General features: G+C 48.9%; 1 pseudogene; it reads left to right on the top strand.

Moving 5' to 3' along the window:
• Nucleotides 1-7,500, top strand: part of LOC112266058 — a 147,698-nt pseudogene that overhangs the window by 99,604 nt on the left and 40,594 nt on the right.

The following is a 7,500-nucleotide window of genomic DNA, read 5'->3' as shown; positions in this document are numbered from 1 at the left end:
AAACTCTACTAAATATAATCATGTCACCAAATAATTTGCAATGAAGGTCTGCAGTAGCCTCAACAGCACTCTGTAGGATAGCACCATGGTGTAGCCAGAGGACAGCTAGCTTCCGTCCTCCTCTACATTGATAAAACCTAGGAGGATCCTGGTTCTCACCCCCTTCCATAGACTTTCACAGTAATTATGGCAACTTCCCGGAGGACATCCTCCAACCTATCAGAGTTCTTGCAGCATGAACTGACATGTTATCCACCCAATTAAAGGATCAGAGAATGAATCTAGTACTGAAGGCATAAGTTACAGCTAGCTAGCACTGCAGTGCATAAAATGTGGTGAGTAGTTGACCCAAAGAGAGAAAAGGTTTTGAACCAATTAATTTCTTCCAAAATGAAGGAGAAGCAAGAGTGAGAGATCATTTCACTTACTTAGCTAGCAAATGCAGCTAGCTAGTTTAACCTACTCAAACACACTGCTCTAACAGAGGGATAATATGTTACCTAGCTTGCTATGACTATCAAACACAACACTGGAGCTCTTCCAAGTCAAGGTAAGCTTTTGGTTTTACAAATGTATTGCCACCGGGGCCCACCGGTGTAAGTGATAAACTGCTTACTGGCTGTACACTGTAAACTTACTGCATGATTGTAGCGAGTTTACAAATGTGTTAGTTCTATTAGCTATGTTGACAATGACGTTACATTAGCTAATATGGCAAAAATTATGTAGGCAGTGTGTAGTATTTTTTTTTGCTTGGTCACATACAGCTGATGTGTTGTGCAAGTCCACTTGCGAAGGGAAAAGATGAGAGGAGGAGAGCACATAGATGCGAGAAGGAATACAACGTGGCTGCTATGAAAGTGAACTGTGTTTACTTGTGATCAAGGGTGTATTCATTCCGCCAATTCTGTTGAAAAACGTTTCTTAAGCGGAAGCAAACGGAACGAATTGGGGATAAACATACCTGAATTTGTCCAATAGAAATTCTTGTTTGCAACTGTTGGACAAATAATTACACCCTAGATCAACTAGATGCAGGCAAGAGTGTGCAAGGCGGTATTGAATGTGTCCCTGTCTGTCCATGTGTCTCATGTGTCTCTATGTTGTAAACTTTCATTCATAGGCTAGGTTGTAGCAACCTCGTGATGGGTATAGAGAACATGTCAGTATCATCAAGTAGTCTAAACCTATTGATGTTACATTGAACTGGGTGAATGGAATATGAATGACAGTCATCTAATATGCTGTAATAGAAATAAGGCCATTCTCATACATCTCTTCTTGAAATCGTCCTCCCTCTTAAACAGCAACGACCGCCACTGGTGTGTGTGTGTGTGGGTAAGTGCTTTTCTGTCTATTGGTGCAAGACTGTCTTGCAGTACATGGGTTATTGTTATCTTTGTTTCCTTTCCTTGAATATGTCTTCGCAGTATATTACTTGGAGTCAATAGCAGCATGATCAATATCAGTATTTCTACCCCCTCCCCTCCCCCAGACCCTACGGAGTCCACCCCTCAGTGTTGGACAGTTTCCAGTCCGGAGAGGTCCAGGTGGGGCATAATGTGGAGCTGCCCTGCATCGCCTCGGGCTACCCCAACCCCACCATCCGCTGGCTGAAGGACGGGCGCCCGTTGCCCGCCGACTCCCGCTGGACGCGCCGTCTCACGGGCCTGACGGTCAGCGACCTGCGTCTGGGCGACAGCGGCAACTACATCTGTGAGGTCACCAACAGCTTCGGCTCTAAAGAGGTGACCGGTCATCTCAACGTCATCGGTGAGTCACAGGTCACACGTCCCTGTACTAGTTCCTGGTTCACCCCACGTTATCGGAACAGTTTGTTGTTTGGGACGAAGGCCTGTAGATTTGTCGCTCTGCACATAGTGGCCTAAATGCACAAGTCACACGCAATATTAACAGGATACAAATTAATATTGACATTTGACTTTTTAGTCATTTAGCAAATGTTCTTATCCGGAGCGACTTAAAGTTAGTGCATTCATCTTACGGTCGCTAGGTAAGACAACCACATATCACAGTCATTGTAAAACGTTTGACATTTTAAAATCCCTTAATAAAAAATATATATATATAAAAAAATTGGTGGACACGTTAATTGGGATGTGTTTTGGCTGACTTTTCATTGGTCAGTTTGGTGCCTTGGACTACGTAGGTGTATCCAGTATCAGAAGAAGCCTTGTGTGTAGGTTTGGTGCTATCGGACCGCAGAGAAATATACTAAGGAGATGTTGTGTCCTGGCCATCTGGGACTAGATTGTAATACAACAACACTATCATCCTGTAGCTCCGTCCCGTGACTGAATGCAACCACGTTTACACTTAGAACAGTGTTGCACCTTCAGCCTTTCCGACGGAGGTGTTTAAACCAGGAGAGAGAGGGATTGATCGGGATGAGGGGAAGTGATGAGGGGATCGTTTAAGCTCTGTTGGCTGTGTCCTTGCCCCCTGTCACCTCGCCACAACCCACCTCTGGGATGAGTTTGATCCTGATCTCCAGGGACACCTCGCTCCCCTCCTGCCCGCTCCGTTTCGGGCCTCTCGGGAACCCATGCCGAGCGTGGCCATGGTGACAGGAGGGAACACTGGGCGTTCCGAAGGGGCAGCTTCCCCTGTGTGTCACTGGGAGCTGAGGAGAGGGGAAGAGGAGGAGAGGGGAGGAGGAGGAGAGGGGAGGAGGAGGGGGTATTGTTTGGGGGACGAAAGATCTGGAGAGACTAGACAGAGACACAAATGGGATGGTGATGTAGAGGAGAGGGGGGGGAAGGAAGGAAGGAGAGAGTGGTGAGGACGAGCGAGGATGGGGGTAGTGGAAGTTGGTCCGTTTGGCCGTAGGGCACATCATGGTGAACTCACACAAACCCTACCTGACACGGCAGGGGAGGTGGGACACTCATACACACACACACACACACACACACACACACACACACACACACACACACACACACACACACACACACACACACACACACACACCACACACACACACACACATACACATACACACACACACACACACACACACACATACACACACACAGTAGTCCCCAGCACGTAACACCAGCTGCCTTATTGCTCATTGACATTTTCGCTCCCTCTCTGTCTCTCTGTCAGTTTCTCTGGGTGTCTGATATTCACAGGCACATGGAACGTGCACATTACGCTCAGACAAGTAAACGTGGACCCCCTTACACACCCAAACTCTACGATTTTGAACCGTTTCAAGATTAGAGAGTTGAAGAGATCTTCTCTCTACCTCTCTGCAAGGAACATCTGTACCCTCCTCTCCGTCTCGCTACCTCGGGCTACATAGTCCAGTCAAGGGAGAGGATTATTTATCAAATCAAATCACATTTTATTTGTCACATACACATGGCTAGCAGATGTTAATGCGAGTGTAGCGAAATGCTTGTGCTTCTAGTTCCGACAATGCTGTAGTAACCAATGAGTAATCTAACCTAACAATTCCACAACTGCTACCTTATACACACAAGTATAAAGGGATAAAGAATATGTACATAAAGATATATGAATCAGTGATGGTACAGAACGGCATAGGCAAGATGCAGTAGATGGTATCGAGTACAGTATATACATATGAGTTGAGTAATGTAGGGTATGTAAACATTATATTAAGTGGCATTGTTTTTTACATCAATTTCCATTATTAAAGTGGCTGGAGTTGAGTCAGTATGTTGGCAGCAGCCACTCAATGTTAGTGGTGGCTGTTTAACAGTCTGATGGCCTTGAGGTAGAAGCTGTTTTTCAGTCTCTCGGTCCCAGCTTTGATGCACCTGTACTGACCTCGCCTTCTGGATGATAGCAGGGTGAACAGGCAGTGGCTAGGGTGGTTGTTGTCCTTGATGATCTTTATGGCCTTCCTGTGACATCGGGTGGTGTAGGTGTCCTGGAGGGCAGGTAGTTTGCCCCCGGTGATGCGTTGTGCAGACCTCACTACCCTCTGGAGAGCCTTACGGTTGTGGGCGGAGTAGTTGCCATACCAGGCGGTGATACAACCCAACAGGATGCTCTCGATTATGCATCTGTAAATGTTTGTGAGTTCTTTTGGTGACAAGCCGAATTTCTTCAGCCTCCTGAGGTTGAAGAGGCGCTGCTGCGTCTTCTTCACAACGCTGTCTGTGTGGCTGGATCAATTCAGTTTGTCCGTGATGTGTACCCCAAGGAACTTACTACCTTCTCCACTACTGTCCCGTCGATGTGAATAGGGGAGTGCTCCCTCTGCTGTTTCCTGAAGTCTACGATCATCTCCTTTGTTTTGTTGACGTTGAGTGTGAGGTTATTTTCCTGACACCACACTCCGAGGGCCCTCACCTCCTCCCTGTAGGTCGTCTCGTCCTTGTTGGTAATCAAGCCTACCACTGTAGTGTCGTCCGCAAACTTGATGATTGAGTTGGAGGCGTGCATGGCCACGCAGTCGTGGGTGAACAGGGAGTACAGGAGAGGGCTCAGAATGTACCCTTGTGGAGCCCCAATGTTGAGGATCAGCGGGGTGGAAATGTTGTTACCTACTCTCACCACCTGGGGGCGGCCCGTCAGGAAGTCCAGTACCCAGTAGCACAGGGCGGGGTCGAGACCCAGGGTCTCGAGCTTGAGTCGAGCTGAGCTGTAGTCGATGAACAGCATTCTCACGTAGGTATTCCTCTTGTCCAGATGGGATAAGGCAGTGTGCAGTGTGGTTGCGATTGCGTCGTCTGTGGACCTATTGGGGCAGTAAGAAAATTGGAGTCGGTCTAGGGTGTCAGGTAGGGTGGAGGTGATATGGTCCATGATTAGCCCCTCAAAGCACTTCATAATGACAGAAGTGAGTGCTACGGGCGGTAGTCGTTTAGCTCAGTTACCTTAGCTTTCTTGGGAACAGGAACAATGGTGGCCCTCTTGAAGCATGAGGGGACAGGAGACTGGGATAAGGATTGATTGAATATGTCCGTAAACACACCAGCCAGCTGGTCTGCGCATGCTCTGAGGATGCGGCTGGGGATGCCGTCTGGGCCTGCAGACTTGCAAGGGTTAACACGTTTAAATGTTTTACTCACGTCGGCTGCAGTGACGTGCATCGGCAATGCACTTTCTAATGAACTCGCTCACCGAATCAGCGTATTCGTCAATGTTGTTGTTGGACGCAATGCGAAACATATCCCAATCCACATGATCGAAGCAGTCTTGAAGCGTGGAATCCGATTGGTCGGACCAGCGTTGAACAGACCTGAGCGCGGGAGCTTCCTGTTTTAGTTTCTGTCTGTAGGCTGGAAGCAAGAGTCGTGGTCAGCTTTTCCGAAAGGAGGGCGGGGGAGGGCCTTATATGCGTCGCGGAAGTCAGGTGAACAGAAGGACTTGAGTTCCTGTATGTTGATATGATCACACCACCTCTCGTTAATCATAAGGCATACCCCCCGCCCCTCTTCTTACCAGAAAGATGCTTGTTTCTGTCGGCGCGATGCGTGAAGAAACCAGCTGGCTGCACCGAGTGAGCCATGTTTCCGTGAAGCAAAGAACGTTACAGTCTCTTATGTCTCTTTGGAATGCTACCCATGCTCGGATTTCATCAACCTTGTTGTCAAGAGACTGGACTTTGGCGAGTAGTATGCTAGGGAGCGGTGCATGATGTGCCCGTCTCCGGAGCCTGACCATAAGATCGCTTCGTTTGCCCCTTTTACGGCGACATTGTTTTGGTTCACCGGCTGGGATCCGATCCATTGTCCTGGGTGGTGGGCAAAACACAGGATCCGTTTCGGGAAAGTCGTATACCTGGTCGTAATGATGGTGAGTTGACGTTGCTCTTATATTCAGTAGTTCCTCCCGACTGTATGTAATGAAACCTAAGATTACCTGGGGTAGCAATGTGAGAAATAACGTAAAAAAACGAAATACTGCATAGTTTCCTAGGAACGCGAAGCGAGGCGGCCATCTCTGTCAGCGTAGTTGGTTTTCACCACATCTCTAGGCGTACCCCGGTGTACCCCGACTCCACTGCCAGTATGTACTGTACCAGAGGAGGCTGGTGGGAGGAGCTGTAGGAGGACGGGCTCATTGTAATGGCTGTAATAGAATCAATTTGAAGGGAGTCAAAGACGTTGTTTCCATGTGCTTGTTTGGTACTGTTCTGTTTATTCCATTCCAGTCATTACAATGAGCCCGTCCTCTTATAGCGCCTCCCACCAGCCTCCTCTGTACTGTACTGCAGCACTCACCTGGGTGATGAACAAACGGCAGCCATTTTGTACCAGAACATTGTATTGCACTTATAAAATATATTTTAAGTGATGTACCCTTGAATAAGGGGGATCTGCCCTTACATTTTTTGGAGAAAAACTACTTCATTAACTTATTTACTAACTGAAGTTATGTAATTTAACTTTACAAATAATTATACCGCCTTTTCCCTCCTTCCCTTTCTCTCTCTCTCTCTACCTCCCTCCCTCCCTCCATCCATTCCCCTCTCTCTCCGTCTCCCCTCTCTCTCCCTCTCCTTCCCTCCTTTTCTCCAAAGAGCCGTTGAGAGTGACTCTATCTCCTAAGAACCTGAAGACGGGCATCAGCAGCACAGTGATTCTGTCGTGTTCCGTGCAGGGTTCTCCCCACTTCACCCTGTCCTGGTACCGCAACACAGAACCCGTCCTCCCCGACCAGCACTTCTCCATCCAGGGGGCCCACAATGAGACCCTGTTCATCTCCGCTGCCCAGAAGAGACATTCGGGAGCCTACCAGTGCTTCGCCACCCGCAAGGGCCAGACCGCACAGGACTTCTCCATCATACTGCTGGAGGGTAAGGAATGTGTGTGTGAGTTAAAGGCGTGGGTTGGGGTTGTGTGTGTGTGTGTGTGTGTGTGTGTGTGTGTGTGTGTGTGTGTGTGTGTGTGTGTGTGTGTGTGTGTGTGTGTGTGTGTGTGTGTGTGTGTGTTGCACGTGTTCGTGCATCAGAAATGACCCCATACCTAGCCTCTAACCTCTCCCCCCTCTCCATCCCTTCTTCCTCAGATGGTACGCCCCGTATCGTGTCCTCCTTCAGTGAGCGAGTGGTGGTCCCAGGGGAACCCTTCTCCCTCATGTGTGCTGCTAAAGGCGCCCCTCCCCCCACCATCACCTGGACTCTGGATGATGAGGCTGTGGCCAGGGACCCGTCTCGGGTGAGGGCCAGCCAGTACACGCTGTCGGACGGCTCCACCGTGTCCCACGTCAACGTCAGCAGCCCGGAGATCCGCGACGGAGGGGTGTATCGCTGCGCCGCACGCAACTCGGCCGGTAGCGCCGAGTACCAAGCGCGCATAAACGTAAGAGGTGCCTGTCTACTTTTCAATATCAGCCATTGGGTTCTAATACCCGCCCTCCCAAACCCCCTTACCTTTACCCCTCCTTTCCACTGCCCCTTCTCTACATTCCTTCTCCCTTGCTTTCGTTATATAAGTGTGTGTGTGTGTGTGTGTGTGTGTGTGTGTGTGTGTGTGTGTGTGTGTGTGTTACTTG

Source organism: Oncorhynchus tshawytscha, linkage group LG13 (assembly GCF_018296145.1).
Source record: "Oncorhynchus tshawytscha isolate Ot180627B linkage group LG13, Otsh_v2.0, whole genome shotgun sequence".
NCBI lineage: Eukaryota > Metazoa > Chordata > Actinopteri > Salmoniformes > Salmonidae > Oncorhynchus > Oncorhynchus tshawytscha.
The sequence above is the reverse complement of the archived record's forward strand: the minus strand, read 5'-3'. Positions and strand labels throughout refer to the sequence as shown.